The sequence below is a fragment of the Odontomachus brunneus genome, unplaced genomic scaffold (assembly GCF_010583005.1).
Source record: "Odontomachus brunneus isolate Ranch 3 - 2012 unplaced genomic scaffold, Obru_v1 Obru_scaffold_019, whole genome shotgun sequence".
In the NCBI taxonomy this organism is placed as follows: Eukaryota; Metazoa; Arthropoda; class Insecta; order Hymenoptera; family Formicidae; genus Odontomachus; species Odontomachus brunneus.
The window spans coordinates 1912121-1932536 of record NW_022639469.1 but is presented as its reverse complement, the minus strand read 5'-3'; the positions used below and the strand labels follow the sequence as shown (position 1 = coordinate 1932536).

At 37.6% G+C, this 20416-nt stretch overlaps 1 protein-coding gene across 2 annotated transcripts in view; it reads right to left on the bottom strand.

Moving 5' to 3' along the window:
- Window positions 1-19407, bottom strand: part of LOC116841973 (talin-1) — an 89817-nt gene extending 70410 nt beyond the window's left edge. The window contains exons 1-2 of one of the 2 annotated variants that reach the window (XM_032810568.1): window positions 19391-19407; window positions 18990-19108 (exon numbers count right to left, since the gene is read on the bottom strand). The gene's annotated coding sequence lies outside the window, so the exon portion shown is untranslated. Of the gene's footprint in view, window positions 1-18989; window positions 19122-19390 lie in introns of those variants that run through there. The other variant, XM_032810569.1, reaches the window with a different exon arrangement.
- Window positions 19408-20416: the final 1009 nt, after the last annotated feature.

Genomic DNA, 20416 nt, shown 5'->3' with positions numbered 1-20416 from the left:
AGAAAAGAAGAGACAGACAGAGAGAGAGAGAGAGAGAGAGAGAGAGAGAGAGAGAGAGAGAGAGTGAGAGACTGAGGGACACGAGGAGGAGAGGACGGAAGATCGCGAGAGAACGGGACGTCGGGCGAGGAGGAGACGAGATTTTATGGGGTTTCCCCGGGTGCTGAAACCAGTGGCTGCGTCCCGGCGGTAGCCATAAAAAAACTAGGCGCCCGCGAACCGGGATGCGACGGGATAGGGTGTGTTTTGCCAAAAGCTGGGAAGCGTCGCGACGGCGCCAGGGGGTCTGGAGCCAATGTCCCAGGCTGTCTCCTCTCTTGCTCCTTCTCTCTCTCCCTCTTCCACTTCCTCCGTTACTCTCTCTCTCTCCTAGTTGCTGTCAATTCCGGGCGACTTCCATCCCCGGAAAACTCGCCCCGAAAACTGGTCCGCCATGAGCGTCCCCGGCGACCGCGCCAACGGCGCTTCGCCGTCCTCGTGCGCTGATTACGTCGTTCACGATTAAGTGAAACGTACGCAACCTCCGTCAGAAGATGCACGCACGGTGGCGTCCGTGACTCTCGACGAGCAAAACGTTAGATTAGCTCTCGATCTTCAGCTCGATGGCGAGTATCAGTACTAATTGCGTCGACTTAGCTCGGCCAATAATACGTCGCTCAAAATAATGATCTTGCGGTCACACAACAGAAATTATATGGACACGAGAAATTAGCTAAGGTGGATAAATGACTAGCAAACATTGCATAAATTTACATTTGGATTCTAAAGATAAATAAACGTATAAGATTTTCTTAAATAATTTTGAAGCAAGCCACACGTTTTCCAACGACATCCACAGATTATTCATTGTCTACTTAAATGATATATGATACTTTACGTTGCTTCTACACGTGTTATAATTTACATGTAAAAACGCCCAATCTTGGTATAAATCAACGTGAAAAATTCCGCCCAACTCGATAAAATCCGAGCGTGAATTCGAGTCGCGGGAAAGCGTGTCCGAAACCGAAGCGCGACCGGATCATCCTCCGTCGAGATGATTTATGGTCGGGCTGACGTCAACTCACGGAAATAAATCCCGGAATAAATTCATTTCTGTGAGAGGTTTCGATCGTTCGTAGCTGTGGCTGTCTCGATGGCGTCTATTCCTCGGAGCGCTCCGAGAGAGAGAGATAGAGAGACGACCACGAGGGGATGAAAAGCAAATATTTTTGTTGCAAGAGACGCTCACGCTGAGCGCAGAGGTGAGACTACCGCGGACATTATCCATAAATCTGACCGTATCCGCTTCATAAAGAACAAGCTTTGACGTCATTCAAGAAAGGCATTGTGGAAACTGCTGTAAACTTAAAGAATTTCGGAATTTGCAAGTTGTACTTGAATTCGAGCCAAGTTTCGAGCGAATTGGACTCCAATTCGCCACTAATATTATACAGAATGCCCCAAACTCTCCACCGCAATTTTTGTGGGAACATAAAACGGATTGAGATGAACATAAAGTCCTATATACCGTTTTACGATATTCGTAATAAATCTCGAGATATTAATTAAAAAAGATTAGTGAATAATCACATGCGATCTTATATACTCGTATATATAAAATAGAATGTCTGTCTCTGCCTATATATTCCTGATAAACTCTTAAACCCTTTGACTATTCTAGATCAAACTTTGTATAATTATTCTTTAGGAATCTGCGAAAAATATAGATTGCCGTGAAACCTGGACCAACCCTTCCCTCTGATTTCACTTTTGATACTTCTTAAACCCCTTGACACTTTGTGATAACCCGGGCGACGTCGAATAGTTTAAACTGTCAATATAGTCGTTCATATTACTAGCAAGATATAAGAAAAGCTGAACAAATGCACGAAAAAGATCCGCTTGTTTAATGATCCGGTGAATCGCAAGTCAACGATGCTATTTTGTCTCTTCTCTATTCCAAATAAACGCCAATGTTACTCGCTCGTGCAGCGTGCTTTGCTCGTATTTAGATGTTTCTACCTCATATAGTTTATGGCTGCCTACCCCCGCGGAGAAGAAAGGGAACACGACGATACATCGTAAACCCCTAAAAAGAGGACAATAGAGCGAGCCCTTACGGGTGCAGCCGAGGATGATTTGACAAACTCTCGATCGTGTACACGGGGGATGTTCGGCGATAGGTCGCGGCGTAAGCATCGAAATCACCATAAAAAATCGCCCGTGTCTAATGCGCGCACAGTAGGTCCCGCATTCGAAAGGAATTAAACCGTGGTCTGATCTTCATGATCTCCCGTTACCACGGCGTTTTAACGATGCGAGCAAATCACTCTGTGCATGAATCGCAAAGTTTCGCGAGAGTAGTTCGCGAATAAAAGAGAAATTCAAGAGCCAAACGAAAGGAACAATTAGAGTAGACGTACGAATGAATGATGAATTGAGAAATAACTATACGAGTGGAGAGAGAGAGAGAGAGATTCAAAAGAAAAATATGCAACTTATGTTTAAATATTGAATTAAGTACTTTATTATATTTTATGCGCATGACTACTGACACATGTGAAACACTTCAATTTTTTAACGTGGAAAGAAATGAGAACTTTGCCATGATTATTGGTGCGCAATTATCATATATTATGTAGTGATAGAATAGTAATAGAATATATACATGTGTGACAATGAGTTTCTGTAAAATTTATAATGACTACATTATAAAACTATCAAGAAAATATTCTCTGTTAAAGATAATCATTGTTTAAAAGAAGAAAAGTAAACCTTTAGTAAAAGTAAAAGTTTAAAAGTAAAGTAAAAGTAAAGAATATCTTGTGTGTGTACACGCGATATATAATAATTGCGCAGTAATGATTACAGTAAATCTCTCACTTACCATTCCTGTCTATGTTTGAATTTACACTAAAAAACAACGTTTAACATTTATATATCAATTCTTTTTCAGATAATACGTTTCACGCAATGCCTTAATTCTAGGTGGAAAGTCGCTACTCGTGGCGAATAAGGAAATTAATTAAGTCCCGATCCGATTTCGCCCCGCCTAGAAGATGAACGACACAGACGGATGTTCGAGGGTGAACGGGAGAGACGACACCCCCGTGTCGGCGCTTCCGGCATCCGGTTCCGGTAGCGATTTTTATGCGAGCACTCGCGAATAGGGAGGGAGGAAGAGGCGGGGGAGGCGAACGATGATTCTACGGAATCTGAAAAGTCAGTGGAGCGAAAACGACGGGCACGCACAAAGAGGGTGGCCGACGGCATCGAGTAAGGGAAGAAAAACAGTTATTGTGCGTGGAAGGGCCGCCGGAGGTCGGAGTTTGAGAGAAAGAGAGAGAGAAAGAGAAAGGGAGAAGAGCCGAAACGATATATACGTCGTCGCATCCGTCCGGGCAAACCGAGAATCACGATGTGTCATTTGTCAGCGAAAGGGCACGTGACGCTCGCGTGATTTTGCCGGAAACTCGTCGTTTGCCGGGCAAAAGTAAGCGACGACGTGAATCCGAGCTGCTCGAATCGTCGCCATCGCCGCCGTCGCTTTGGAGCCGCGTCCATCGATTCCGATTTTGTGGCAAACACCGCTATTTTCGCTAATACAAGTGCAAAGAGAAGCGTGAGAAACGCAAAGAAATGTTAAATTCTTTTGATTTGTTTACCATTCGTTGAATATTCCGTTTTTCGCAGTTCCAGGCGTGTAAAGGCATTAGCAGATCAACCTGCTGGCAATTTATGTCGCTGACGAGATGCCCGCATTAGTTTTGGACGAAATGGAGCCCCCGGGGTTATTAAATCAACGATAATCGGTCCACTGCCACTCGTCGTGCCATTAAAATTACAGCCTCAATTTGGCGCACGTGTGTCTACCATCATTTGCCTCGTCGAATTAACACGCGTATAAAGAATACGAATCGAGTGTCATCCGTTTCGACACGAGATCTTCGTAAATCATTCCGACGAGACAATATACGCGCAACAATCAGCATTTATTTCGCGACGAAACTGGACAATTTAATGAACTAAGGTCCGGTTGCACCAACATTATCTTGATTCTAAGCAAGACTGAAATATATATCTGTCTTTATTTATTTAGAAAGATAAAAATAGTTACAGGTTTGAGTTTCGCTTGAAGCCAAAATAATGTTAGTGTAATCAGATCTAAATGTTTCATCGCGATTATAAATCCTATGGACAACGCGAGTTTCTTTTATATTTTTAACGATTAACCCTTTAAAACGCATAATTCATGGAACATTCTAGTAACTTTTTTTTAAATGAAATATTGTCAAAAACGTTGTAAAAAATATTGTCTAAATAGCATATTTATAAGCTTTCAACTGCTTGATCCTAAGTGGTCCTTATTGATACTTAAAAGGTTAATATTAAATATTAAGAAAAAAACGAACTCAAAAGAATATAAATTTAAGGATAGGAAAAGACAAAGGTAATCTGAGTTCAAGTACGGACGTAGTAGTGCTATATTACCTAAATTGGTGAAACCTTCCTTTAGGAAATAAAGTACTTTATTTCTTAACAAAAGAAGGTTTCACCAATTTAGATAATATAGCACTACGTCCGTGCTTGAACTCAGGTTAATATTAAACTTAATCAAAGCATATAACATCATATTATATCATACTAACTTCTAATCTTCATTGATTAAATTGTACGAGTACTTTAAAATTGCGACAATTAAACGCAGCATTTTGACAAAAATAAGGTAAAAATATCAATGTCTACACTGAGTGTAGCAAAAATGTTTGACATTTATAACTATAATCACATAGAGAAACAAATGCTGTAAACTAAGTATGTGTGATGAAAAAAACTACATTTCCTCTCTTTTTATTAAATTCTACTATAATGTTAGTGATAATAACCTTATATACATTTGTGTGTTACTACTCTACTACTATATTACAAAAATATAGTTAAAGCCAAAAGTAACTACGATTTTAGTTGCACTGAAAAATTTATTTAGTTGGGTTAATCAAAATTTGATTAAAATAGGGTCGAACAAATGTTTCGGTTGTGAGGGTCAAAATTTCGTTCTTTCTACTAAAGATTTGATTCTCTGAAACTAAACCTGTTTCATTTTTGTTTCAAAAAATCGAATCTTTGGTTCAAAGTATCAAATATTGCTTCTCACAAACCAAAACATTTGTTCCACCTTATTTTAACTAAATTTTGATTAACTCAACTAAATAAGTTTTTCAGTGTGGATCAATCATTTTTTTCTCTCAGCATGGACACGTACCCAATCCTGGACATTCTTATTGTTTTATTTTTTAACTACGGATGTTTCTGAATAAGTGCTTTAGACTCTCAACTTATAACATAGATATACATGCGGTATATGTATTTTATGTTGAAAGTTTAAATATTTGTATTTAAAGACCAAGATAATAAGGATGTCCAAAGCTAAGTGCGTACACTGAGAAAAAAGACTGGTAACTATAACAAACTACATTTAGTTACAGAAATTCATTGAATTCTTAGTAACTAATACTAAATATGATAATAATTACCAAATATTTAATAGATCGGGAGTATGACGTAATTGCATTCACAGTAATATCAATTAAATAATTTAGTAATAATTATTTAATGTTAAATATTTAATATGAAATATATTACAGTTATGAGCAGATATTTGATAATTGTTATAAAATTGTTATATCCCATGTAATAAAAAATTCAGTAGGTACGAGTTCTATTTTGTTACCAGTATAAAAAATTCATTCATTTGCAGCTATTACATCGTTTCAATATCTATTATTACAGATGGTTGGTTGAACCTATCAAAAATTTTGTAACTACTACAAAATCGCTTAATTTGCTCAACTATTCAATAAGTTTTATTTACCAAATATATTCTGGAAGCAAATAAATTTTACTTCTGTCAAATAAATAATTTATTTTACAGAACTAAATTAATTAATAAGTATTGCCATAGCTTTGGCCCGCTATATTTAGTAACCAAATTTTGATAATATTTACTAAATTCTTCTCTCAGTGTATTAGTACTTTTACCTTAATTTCGAGTGACCTTGTGATGATCAAGATCTTACGCCGCATTTTGACGGAAAATGCGCAAACAAGAGCGAATTGCTACGCGCAAGCAACGAGCGTTTGCACAGAGATGCGACATCACTCGACCGCGATGACGGTGACGGTATAATAAAGCGTTAGTTAACAAGCCCCCGGGGAGCAACTTGGAAAGAGGAGTTAACGGCTGGCGTGAAAGTTACGACGACGGTGTTAACTACCGGGGTACTTAACTATCCCCTAACATTTAAATCGGGCCGAACATTTGGCCGCGCGGTGCATTAGTCCTGGTAGAATGATCATGGATACATGCGACTGAAGGGATGCACACCGAGTATACCGGGTGTGGGCTTAAGTAATGAACACGTCGTACAGAAGGGGAAACGAATATTAAATTACAAACGCCCGCGTGCACTTGCCCCGTCGTCGCATTCGCAACGACGAGGAGGACTCGCGATCGCAGTTGACTCACGGTTTCGAAAGCGGCAAAGTACAAAGTATATGAGCCGTCGAAAAGGAGTATGTCGAATTTGACGTTTCTAGTTAAACCCTAGAAGGATAGCGTAACTTTTACTCATATTGAAAGTCTTAAACGCTACACTGAGAAAAAATGTTTGATGTTTGTAGCTATAATTACATAGAGAAATAATTACTATAAATTGTGTGTGATCGAGAAAATCATTTTTTTAATTAAATTCTACTATAACGTTAGTGATAATAATCTTATATGCGTGTTACTACTACTTAATGCATATTACTATTAAATGCTACAACATTTTCATGTTGGAAAAACCTAGAAAATATAGCCAAAAGTAACTATAATTTTACCATAATTATAACTATAATTTTACTTATATATAATTAACCATTCTATTCTCTCAGAATAAAAAGGTAGTGATTAGCTTAGAGTAAGAGAGAGTTTAAGACTTTCAATATGAGTAAGTTATTCGCGCTGCTTTTCTATAATTAAGTAGATTATAGGATTTCCTTTCTTACGAAATATAAATGAAAAATTATTTTAAAAAGTCATAGAAACGCAACGAAAGATATGGTGAGAGGGATGGAACGTTCGCGTACAAATTTCGAAACGTTCGTCTTGAAAAAGTCGTTAGCATTGCATCGTGAAAAGAATTTCTATCTCGGAACATTCTCGCACTTGTCAAGTACAGGTTTCGTTTTTACAACAACGAAAGAAAGAGAGAGAAAGGGAGAGGGAGATAGCGATGACATTGTCAGTTAAATCGACCGCGAGCACTCGCGGAGACTCGACAGTCCCGACGGTCGCGGTGCGTGTACAAATGGCGGAAATTCAATCACACCATTGCCTCGCATTTTCACGAGGCCCGCGTCCAATTTGTACAATATACGAGCGGGGTTTCTTCCCTTCTAGGCTCGCCGGCCGCGCGCAACCCATAAATATCTGAAAACCACATAAACTGACCGTCCTCGTGAGTGCTCGCGATGCGGCAACGCGCTCGTCGCTCTCGCAGGACACCCTCCTGCTGGGAGGCCTGTGTGCCTAGACAAAGCTTACTTACCCTCGTGGGCAAACGCTCGGATACGCCCAGCCGAGAATACTCCACCATGGTCGGCAGAGTACACGGGATTGCCCCCGATCGTGAGCGAGAGTATCGTCCACGTCGAATTATCGCTTAAGTGGCTCGATACTCTTCTCTTAAGTGGTGGCTTAATTTTGTCCGCGTCTGTTTTCCTCCCGCACCGCGTCGTAGCGACCAGTGTCCGCCTGCGTCGTTTACTTAACCCTTGTGCCGCGTTTATGGCGAGGGGAGAGATATATTAACGACGAGATAATATTATTTGAATTATAATAATTCGCTAATTGAGTGGAAAGTTGCGGGCCTCGAGCTTTTCGTAAAGCTAGAAGAACATAGCTTTCTTAAGTCTTAAATATCGTCGTCGTGTTAATAGATATCGGTCAAATATAGAAATTTTGGGAGGCCCCCGTATTATTAATCCTTAAGGGGACTGGAGGGTCAGATTGCCTGAAAATCGTGCTTGTCCTTTCACAATTTTTCACAAACTGAATGAATATGCGAAAGTGTTATTTTGACAACATGTATTTATACAACATATAAAGAGAAAAAAAATATAATTTTGATGATCAAATACTCAATATAAGTATATGTTACATGCAGTTAAAATATATTTCGTTTTTCTTTTCAAAGTCGTAATTTTGCAGTAGTATCTTGACTCTCGGTAGTTCAATTAAGGTGAATTTTAGGTAGAAAATTTCCGTAAATTTGTCGTTATCGTGTGAACCACTGACAAACTCGTGAAAATATTTAATTTTGAAATATTAATTTTTTTACTAAAAGAACTGAAAATTTAATAATATTCCATTAAGATATTTGCAATTTTATTAACTTTTACTCAATTTCTATTATAGTGGTTTACACGATAACGACAAGCTTACGGAAATTTTCTATCTAAAATTCAGTTTAATTGAACCACCGAGAATCAAGATATTGCAAAATGACGATCTTGAAAAGAAAAACAAAATATACTTTAACTGCATATACTTAGACTGAGTATTTGATCATCAAAATTATATTTTTCTTCTCTTTATATGTTGTATAAATTATATTTTTCTTCTCTTTATATGTTGTATAAATACACATCAAAATAACACTTCCGCATATTCATTCAGTTTGTCATAAAAAATTGTGAAAGAACAAGCACGATTTTCAGGCAATCTGACTTTTCAGTCCCCTTAAGCGAGATTTGCCTCACTCTTTAAAGTACAATCAGTGTATCCTTCACTGAAATTCAGAAGCTTAACAATAACCAAAAAATTTGCAGAAAGATTTCTATGTGAAAATGCGTGGTAAGCTGCTAAATATGGAATATAAAATGACACACATTTATGTAAGCTCTATATATAAGAAATACGAAAAGGATAGTGTGATTATTTTAGCGACGATCGTCTTTTTCGTTATCGACATTATTCGAGTTCGTTCGTCGACTTTAGTATCCCCTTAATACGGTCTTAAACTCTGACAAGGTATAAATGTACTAATCGACACGTCACTTGTATACTTTTACAGTCTTGACGACTTTTAATCTTCATGTCTTAATCGCAGTCGAGTTGGCAACAACAAAATCTCCCCGATAATCGGTATTAGTTAGTTCCGTCCGGTTGCAGAAGTCGTAAGGAGCGGCAGGAAAGCCACCCCTGCAGTCATCGACGAGGGGGACGATTAATAATAATTAAATTCGAATTCAGCATCTCTCTCTGCGCGGAACCCCTCTCAACCGAGCAAAAACATCGTTGATCTATGCCCCCATCCGCGCGTAAGATTATAAATGTCATCATTCGCGTAGGCTTTTCTTTTTTATACCGAGATATATATCGCCTTTGTTCTTAGCTCGACGGCGACGGTGCGAGTTACCTCTTTCGAGGGACGCGAGTTTTTTGTTCTTGCAATTCTATACGAGAAGCTATTGGATAATCCCCGAAAGAACTCCCCTCGTCATCGTCATTGACGCCGAAGCCAACTCATCGCGCATTATGCGAAAAAGAATGCGGAATTTTGCGAGAAAGTCGAGATGAGAGCGTGGCTTGCTGGCGAAACATTGCGTAGGAGCGTTGTTATTGAGTGTACATTAGCATGCATGCATATGTATGTATCTGTTAATGTACTGATCGCACGGAGAAAAGAGGATCTTCCATGTATCAAGATTCTTCACGGTGGAGGATCTTTTGATTGAGTGCTTCTAAGATACGTCGATCAGCTCGAGACATGGTGTCCGAGACAAAGGAAACGTCAGATCGTGATGGAAAGACATTTATCAAGAAAACGCTTTACACTCAGTTGCCACGATCACGGAATGGTGTTTCGGATGCGACATAGTAACCCTGGCGAAAATAAAAGAGTGAAAAAGAGTATCAAATGTCTAATAACACTCTTTCTTCTTTTTGTTCTGAAGAGTTCCAAAACTATTCTTCGTGCAAAAAAGGTAAAATGTTATTAAACATTATTTAACCGCCCTACCTCTCTAAATTTCTTACAAGTAAATCTAAAGATGCACTCCGATTTTTTCCTAATTTGGCACAAATGTAGAAATACAAAAAATATTTAGGTTATATTTTTTCATTTTGGCTCACTTTGAGTTTCACGGTTTTATAATATATCACAGTTTCATAGCTTTTTAATGTTCTCACTTCTATCAACAAGTACACAACAAAAATGCATAAGAGAAAGAAAACTGAATACAAGATATAGTTAAATAATTTTAACAAAATCGGCATAGCTGAGACATGAACCATTCTACATTTCTTTAGCCGAGATTCCAACCAAAATATTTTAAATCTGTGCTAAATTAATAGAAAATGGTTCGAATCCCGGCCAAACCGAGAAAGAGAAATCCGGTAATTTTAATTAAAATTTTAACGAAATTGGCATAGCTGAGACACGAATTATTCTAAATTTCTTTAACTGAGATTCTAACTGAAATATTTAAAATCTGTGTTAAATTAGTTAAAAATTGTTCAAATCTCGGCCAAACCGAAAAATTATTTATATAAATAATTTTTTTCAACTTTTTACATGTTTTGTTTAAACATTGTATTATTTATATAAATAATTTTGCATATTTGACTTGATATTCATAATCAGCAAACCAAAAATATCTATATCTTGTACTCAATTTTATTTCTTATGCATTTTTGTGTCTTATGCAATTTTATTTCTTATGCACTTTGTTGATGATAGGAGTGAGAACATTAAAAAGCTATAAACTGCCCTTGAAATTTAAAGTGAGTCAAAATAAAAAAATATAACCTAAATATTTTTTGTACTTTTACATTTGTGTCAAATTAGAAAGAAATCGGAGTGTAACTTTTAGGTAGGTTTATTTGTTGGAGTTGTATTTCGCTCAAAACGAGTGAAAGGTGGCAGTATTTTCACTCGAAGCGATTACGAAAATACCACTCAAAATTACAGAAGTGAGTGTGTCTCTCGAGCCTGCACAGGGAGAATATTGTAAATAACACTCGAGATTTTGTTGCGATCAAAAGAATATTCTAACAACTAACCAGAAGAAATACAAGTAAAAAATTACTGAAACTCGAGTGACTCAGTGGTCTCACTTTACTTTTCGAGTAGAATTGCACTCCAAAAAATTCAGGGAGCAAGAGATGCGTCACAACCCCGTCGCTACTTGTAACTATCGTTACATCTAATAACCCCCCGCTTCCCAGTGTCGTTTACAAAAATTATTCCGTTCGTATATGAATTAAATTACTTGATTCTCTCTCTCTCTCTCTCTCTCTCTCTCTCTCTCTCTCTCTCTTGGCGGGGATCGGTCGCGCGTGCATGGGGTGACAGAACGGTAAAGTCCGACGAAGGGCGACGGACCTCGTCGAGCGTGTGTGACTTTCAATCGAGCCGGGCCGATGGCTTTTAATCAATCGTATCGATACACATACACACCGCGGCAATTCGATCAAGCAAATCGCTCGTGGAATTACGCTCCCCATCCTAAATCATCTTCTCTCTGTCTCTCTCGTTCTGTCTTCGTCGATGCGTACCCGTTGTATACATAAATCACGCGTAACGCACGGAACGAGCGCGCGTGCACGCGTGCGCTTCGCGAAAGAATCTATTTAGGAGATAATCGCGGGCCCCATCTTCGCGAATATAAGCGCCGGCGATGAAATATATTTTCATTTGTCACGGGATATAAGTGTCACACGCTCGCGCGCGCGAAACGCGCGCTTTACGCGAGCGTGCACTATCGGCGATTGGATGCGATACGCCCGCGATACGCATAAGGGTGGATTTGATGGACGAGAGAGAGTCCAAATGAGAATTTTTATGCGCGCTACGTTATGCCCGAGATTGGAGTCGTCGGGAATGTTAGGTCCCTTTCTTGAAACGGCACAAACAGAGCCGACTGGGAGAATCGCCGGGAGATTCTTATTGGAACTCGAGCAGATCAAAAGATGACGATGACGTCACAATGACGAGGAAATGAAGTCCGACGAAGGGCGACGAACCTCGACAATGATCGAGTTGCGATTAAAAAGTGAGTCTTTTGGCCATTTTCTCTCGTCATTTTGACATAATTTTGACGCGATGTTTCTTCTGCCTGCACTGTAAAAACTGATGTGTTAAATTTAACACATTTTATGTGTCCCAAATCATCCACTCTCATTTAGGTGTAAATTTAACACAAAACGTATTAAAAAGTAACGCGCATAATATGGAAAAAATTAACACAAGAATTTAACACTTGAATACCGTTAGGAATCACAGGTTGTGTTAAATTGACATATTTAATATGTCAGACATAGTCATGTCAATTTTCATTTCATCAAAGCCATAGATTAATATTTCTCTCAAATATTACAGTAACGTTTTATTTTATTTAATTTAACATTATACATATGTCAATTTAACATAAACCTGACGGTATTCAAGTATTAAATTCTTGTGTTAATTTTTTACATATTATGTGTGTTACTTTTTACCACATTTGTTTTGTGTTAAATTTACACATAAATGAGAGTGGATGATTTGGGACATATAAAATATTAAATTTAATACATCAATTTTTACAGTGTAGGAAACGTGGGATTCGACGAATGAGAGAATTAAGCCGACGTTTAAGCGAGAAAACAAAAAAAAACAAATTGTTTTTTATAATAAACTATCGCGTATAATAAACTGTATCGTAATATCTGATTTCTGCAGAACTTACGCGCACATCTCCGAGTTCGCGATTTAACTCGGCGGTGCCGCGTCAAAGTGACAGTAAAATGTTTATTCAGGCGCGGAAATGTACATCTGCGTTTCGCAGCTGTTAAAAGGAGATCTCGCTTTTTTCTCCTGTAAGCTACGCGGGTGTTTGTATAGATAGTTTCTTTTTTTGTGATCCGAGGCCGGGGGGAATTTCGCGCTATTAGTTTTAGCCTGGGGAGACCAACGACGCTTGTTTGCATAGTGAAGTGCCGCTAATTTTTCCATAAACTGTTATTCCAAGGGAAAAATCTTATTTTGCCACACTCTCCACCCTTGCCTCGAAAATCCATTTCGTTACAATGGCAGCCATCATCGTGCGCAAACATATACTTTGCGCTCTAGTAAGGAAGTTACAATGAATGTATATCAACGATTTCGTTCTACAAGACACCGTAAATAATAGCGTCATACAATAATATTTGAGAAAATAACACGTGAGATTTCCTTATAAAGCAATGTTCTGTCAGTTAACAGAAGCGTATGTAAAATTGTCCCGAATTCAGAAATTATAGTTAAACGCTCAGAAATTAAATACAAATATTTTGCAGTCAGATATCTTTCGGAAATGTTACTTCAACATGAATAACTAGTAGTAGTAGTACACAGAGAAAAATAATTTTTCTCTTTTAGCAAAATCGTCGTTGCTACTGCATATTTGTAGTAACATAACAAAAATTTAGTTGACATAATTAATTTTACAAATTATTCGTTATCAAAGCAGAAGTAGTTTCGTTGCCAGAATAGAAAAAATTTGTTGAGTGTATTTGTCCTAAGAATCACGTTAATTTGCTATTGATGCAAAACAATGTATCCTTAGCAAATTTATTTGCTATCGGAGCATAAGTACAACTGCTTATATAAATCCATCATGATTCTTATAGCAAAATAATTTGTAGATTCAGCAAATTATATCTAGCAAATAGTGATTAGTACTCTTAGCAAATCTTTTTGCTATTCATATAATAATGAAAAGATTTTGTTAGATCAACAGAAAATTTTCTGGGCCAGCAAATTATTTTTCTCCGTGTAGTATTAATTAGCTCGGGAGATCTTATAACTAACTCCAGAGTTACTTAGAGCGAAGCTTCTCTGTAACTTCTCGCTGATACCTGATGTTATGGTCCCCAGTTTCTAGCCAAGCGTTTTTCGCCAAGTAAACTGTGTTCCCTCTCATTTATCAGCCCTTAAGTCCCACAAACGATTTGCCTAAAGAGCTGTATTTTCTCTATATTAATACTAGACAGTAACATATAAAATATGTATGCTGCTCTCATCCTCAGCTCCGCAGTACCGACAGTTCGTCTATTCTACAAATCCGAGCTTGTTAAGATGTACTCAAAACGTGTGTGTCTTGTTATTAATTTTTTATTTTTCAAAAATGAGAATCTGGTCGCTTTTTTCAAATAGCGTTTTGACTACTGAAATTATTTCTAAAATCGTTTGAGAATTCTAGAACTACGCGGGGAGGGACGCAATAAGAACTCGAATTGTTTTTTTTAATAAAGGCTAACTTTACATATACGATCTATTGCAGTTCTGAATTTGCTCTATCCATTTTTAGCAGTTCTGTCCTGCATAAATAACTACACGTAGTCCTGAAGGTCTTGAATGAATGTTCTGAATAAATAACTACACGGAGAGAATATTATAATTTTCATTTTTCATATAAATCTTTTCAATTTTGCTATATTACTGATAGTGCGAGAATCTATAGTGGGACTATCTAAAGTCTATTATCTTGCGAAAAATAGTAAATTTCTCTGAAAACACAGCAAAATTTTTAATAGCACATTTTAATAAAATACCTAAAATATAAATATTTACCTAAAATATAAATAGTACATGTATCGAGCACAAAATGTTTGATACTTGTCACTCTATAATTACACATTAAAAATATCATAATCGGAAAAACTATTTTTATAATAGATATTATAGTAATTAGTGATAATAACTTTACATGTATATCGCTATTACTACTTTTTTGTTATAATAATTAGAATATACACTGAGAGAAAAATGTTTGGTATTAGTAACTATAATTATATAGAGAAATAATTACTATAAATTATGGTCGAGATAACTATTTTTTAGTCAATTGTACTATAATTTTAGTGAATAACCTTATATGCATGTTACTACTACTATTTTCGTGTTGGAACAATCAAAAAATATAATTGGCCCAATTTGGTGCCAACTATAATTTTTGGTTGTTCCAACACGAAGATAGTAGTAGTAACATGCATATAAGGTTATTATCACTAAAATTATAGTGCAATTGACTAAAAAATGGTTGTCTTGACCATAATTTATAGTAATTATTTCTCTATATGATTATAGTTACAAATATCACACATTTTTCTCTCAGTGTATATACGTAGATATATACAAAGAGAATTGTAGTAAAAATCACAATACAAGTTTTAATATCTCAGAAACAGACTGATACTATTACGAAAATTATAATAAAATATAGAAAAATAAGTATGATAATTTTTACTACATTTATAATAATTTTTACTATGCTCATTCCTTATAGAAATATCATACTAAGAATCATTGATAATTACTTATTTTCAGTATTAAAAATACTGGATAATAAGTAATTATCAATGATTCTTAGTATGATATTTCTATAAGGAATGGTCACTCTTTTACTATATCTTATTTTAATTTTCATCATAATATTAGTCTATTCCTGGGATACTAAAAATATATTATTGTTTTTACTATAATATTCTCTCCGTATAATTGAGAAAAAAAAGTAACAAAAATTTATGACGCGATTAATCATTTTTTCTCTCAGTATGTGAAATGAAAGGATAGTCAATTGTCACACAATGTTAATCTATTCCTAAAAGTTAAGTTAAAAAATTCTACCGTAATTTCCACTATAAAATTCTCTCCGTGTACAAATAAAAGTGATCGCGAAGAACGGGCTAACTGATGAGAGCGCGACTCCAATCGTCCGACTCGGATCGTTCCGAGAGAAGTAGACGTAACATTTCGCAATAGCATACTCTTTGCGGACGCCATGTTCGCGGTGCAGTGACTACAAGCAGAAATAGCCACGAAGACGATGTAATTGAGGCGATCTCGGCCTAAGGATCGTCTCGAGGAGTCGCATCCATTAATTCACGGACGCATCGGGGCGTGTCGGGCAATTTTAATAACTCATGGTCCGTCATATAACGCAGCTTTATACCGTCCATAAAACACTTTACAACTCGACCGATAAAAAACTTTCAACAATTCTCTGCCGGGATCAATAACGGATGAGAGCCGATTGGAGGCCAGCTTCCACCAATCGGGCCTGGTTGCGACGCGCGAGGGTGAATTTTGCGGATTCTGCGCCACCGAGCTAGGGATCTTATTGGTCCCGACACACCCGAAGGGGTTGTAACATTTTATTAGGACGAACAACGAACAGATATGGATGCTCGGCGTCACGGAAGACGCGTCAGGAAAAAAAGCGGCGACTTCTGGTTACGTTCTTTTTGTCGCGTCGCCGGAACGTACGTATAATGGAGCTTTCCCGAACTGTGTTCGCCGAAAATTCCGCTCGCGTACTTCCTTTAATTCACGCATAGTTCGCGAAAAAGTCACTCCGTGTATCGCGGTCGTTCGCGATAACGGAAATGATAACATGAGATATCTCTGTTCGCGACGATGCATCTTAAATTTCACCGAATTTCACCGAATTTCACCGAAATTCTATCGAATTTCATGCCAAATTTTATCATAAAGAAGACATTAGATGTAGAAGAACGTGCAATTTGCGTAAGAATTCAGCGAGACGCGATCTTAGAAATGTACCATTTAGGATACGAATTTCTATAGTGGGATTTCATTAGAACGTTACTGCAAACGTTAACTAGTTGAGTCTGGATTTACTATCTGCCTATTTAATATTATATATAATAGGAAGAAAAGTGAAGGAATAAGAGATAAATCTCAGCTGACATTAATCATCTTCATGTAAACAATCTACAAAAACGTGAACTGCGAAAACGATCAATCTTTAGTCGCGTATTGAGAAAAAAAGTACTTAAAAAAATTGATTTGTGGAATATAAAGTTTATTCACGAAAATAAATTTTATTTCATTGAAAAATAAACTTTATATGCCACAAATAAATTATCAAATATTTCTTTCTCAATACACGACTTAAAAGACGAGATAATGATGTGATTTATATTATTGCTATAATATTTGTCGCACGTTATTTCGTAAATATAAAGCAATCAATATCAAAGATCGTTCCGCACATACATGCGGAAGTAAGAATAATTCGACACGTCGATATCGGCGGAATGTGACGACATCGGCTGCTTCCAGTAAAGCCTCAGTCAGATGTTTCAAGTTCGATCTACAATATGCTTTTTGTTTCCTGTTTCTTGTTTACTATCTTTTTCTGGCTAAAGTTTAAAGCCTGATCTACAATATGCTCTTTGCGTTTTGTTCTTGTCTTCTATCTTTTTCTAGCTTCAAGCTTAAGATTTGACTAAGAAAGAGATAAAGAGAAAGAAGCAGGAAACAAAGAACACATTATAGATCAAGCTTAAAAGTTCAAGTCAGAAAGAGATAAAAAGAAAGAAACAGAAAACAAAGAATATATTATAGATCTAGACTCAAGCCTGATCTACAATGTGTTCTTTGCTTCCTATTTCTTGTTTTCTGTCTTTTTTTAGTTTAAGGGTTAAAGTTTGAATCAGAAAGAAAAAGTAACAGGAAGCAAATAACACATTATAAATCAAGCTTTAAACTTGAAGTTTAAACTTAAAGTTTAAAGCTTGATCTATAATGTGTTATTTGCTTCCTGCTTCTTTCTCTTTATCTCTTTCTGACTCAAACTTTAAGCTTTAAGCCAGAAAAAGATAGAAGACAAGAAACAGAATGCAAAGAGCATATTGTAGATCAAGCTTTAAGCTAAAAAAAGACAGAAGACAAGAAACAGAATGCAAAGAGCATATTGTAGATCAAGCTTTAAGCTAAAAAAAGACAGAAGACAAGAAACAGAATGCAAAGAGCATATTGTAGATCAAGCTTTAAGCTAAAAAAAGACAGAAGACAAGAAACAGAATGCAAAGAGCATATTGTAGATCAGGCTTTAAGCCTGATCTACAATATGCTCTTTGCGTTCTGTTTCTTGTCTTCTATCTTTTTCTGGCTTACAGCTTAAGGTTTGAGTCAGAAAGAGATAAAGAGAAAAAAGCAGGAAGCGAAGAGCATATTGTAGATCAAGCTTTACAGTCAAACGTGACAAAACACGATCTCTTAGCAGTTTCGGCCTAACCGCCGTGACATGTTTTAACACATTGTCCAACTTAGTTGAAAGGGCTAACGTATAATAAAGCCTGAAAACCAAGTAAAATATAGAGAAGAAGAGGATCTCTTAGTACGCGGCGGGCAGCGTTTGTTTACATCGGCATTTAGGGTTGAGGCAGAGAACGAGACGTAAGCGTCGTAGTCGTAGACATAAAGTAAGGCAGAGAAAAACGTAAATATAAGATTAATAGCCTTTCATGACATATATTTACGTTTTTCTCTGCCTTACTTTACGTCTACGACTACGACACTTATGTCTCGTTCTCTGCCTTAGCTCTTACTGTTTTGTTCACATGTAACCAGTCGTATACGCGATTTCTCTATTACGATTTTAATTCAATCGAATTTATTAGTGCAACACTTGAAACACGCGAAAGTACCATGTTGACGTTTTCATTGTTAAGTGCCCGCTGAGCTCCATCTGAACTCGCTTTCGCCACTTACAACTTTCGAGCGTATTGCCACTGTCGGTAATATCCGTCGCGTCTATACCCGTTATGTCGATATCTGTTACCGACCAAGTATTGTTAAAGTATCTAGATCTCTAACGCGGATTTCTGAGACGCCTACACAGATTATTCATATATTACAAAAAGAAACGCACAATATTTATCTCGAGTCTACAGTGAGCAACAATGTTTCCCGCATTTCACGTCCCGTTTTCTGAATCGATTCTTACCCACACAGCACGTAATATTATATAATATCACAGTAATATTTCCGTAATATTGTAATATCGCAGAAATATTATTGAAATATTACTGTGACATTATATATATTACGTGCTGTGTGAGTACTATGTTTAAGGCTCTTTCTCCGATATTCTGGAGATATTGCTTGATATCGAAATAGGCAACTTACAAAGATTGTGGCTCTGCTTCTTTGTCACTTATATTGGACGACTGGAAGACGTAGAGTACAGCGATGTTGACTCGAAAACATAACCTGGCGACTGTCCCGCTCGGCTGTTCCGGTAGATCCTGTCCCAGCGAACAAGATAGCGACGTGGCATCATAAAGATGTTTTGTGCACTTGATAACGTCTTGATACACTAAACGCGCGAGATTCACTTTCGGCACTCCCGACGTCCGAGATGCGAAGCCGAACTTGAGTAGCTCGAGGATCGCCAAAATTTGAACCACAACCGCCATTGCAAAAACGCGCGATTTTTCACTCGGCGTTACCAATCGACTATTTCGCGAGATACGTGCACTCGACGGTTGCGGCGCGATATTTCAACATGATCAATGCAAAATACTCACGCTCAGCATTCCCGGCGTGGTCATTTCGGGTGCGAGACTCATCCTCGAGCGGAATCGCCAGTGAAATTCGAAACTCGGCTTCTCAAATCCGCAACGCCGTACACCGGCTATTCCACTATCAACTGAACAGTACTGCGATTGAGATACGCGAGCGTCGCGACGCGCATGCGCGAGCGATCGTTTTCAGTCAGCCTGACTTGTTTACGTAGATCACGCGATCTAAACTATTCAAAATATTCCTGAAGGCTCGAATATTCGACATATAAAAATACAGTATGTAATTAAGAGATAGTTGTTAATCGTAGACCTCAATTATAATTTCGGGATTGCTCGAATAGTCTGTCAAAAATCCACTACCGGCAAGTATCACGTGATCGTAACGTCACTTCCATTAACTGTTGCTGCTCGGCGGTTCGGACTCGAATGCGATCGTTCCTGTGTTCGTCGCGTCCTTTTTCCCGTTGAGAGCAAGTATCGTGCGCGAGTGACTGTCGTAAATACAAAGTCAAGTGACAGTCGACCCGCGCGAATTCGTTAAGGACGATGTCTGACAATATTTCGAATCGGTGTCCACCGCGTCGCGTCGTGTCATGTCGCGCTGCTAAACAGTGCCGTGTGCAACATGGGGAACCCGCCATTTCTTCTGTTTGGCGAAATAAATGGAGATCCGACTCTTGTACTGCGCTTCCGTGCTTCGGTGAGTACGTATTTCTGTCACATTACCGTGTCGAGTCGGCTATGTTGTCAGGAGTAAAGTAACAATATACATAGATGGGGGGGAGGAAATGTCTTGTCATTTTTCTTTTCGATTTTGGTGTATTTTTCGACGATTTTGAGAGCCAGTGCACTGAAGCGTGAATTATTTAACGGTGTTCATAATGTAATAATAGAATGTAATGCAAGATATGTTAATGACTAAAGAAATGAAGTTGGGGAAGAGGAACATAAGATCTCTCTCTCTCTCTCTCCCCCCTCCCTCTCTCTCTCTCTCTCTCTCTCTCTCTCTCTCTCTCTCTCTCTCTCTCT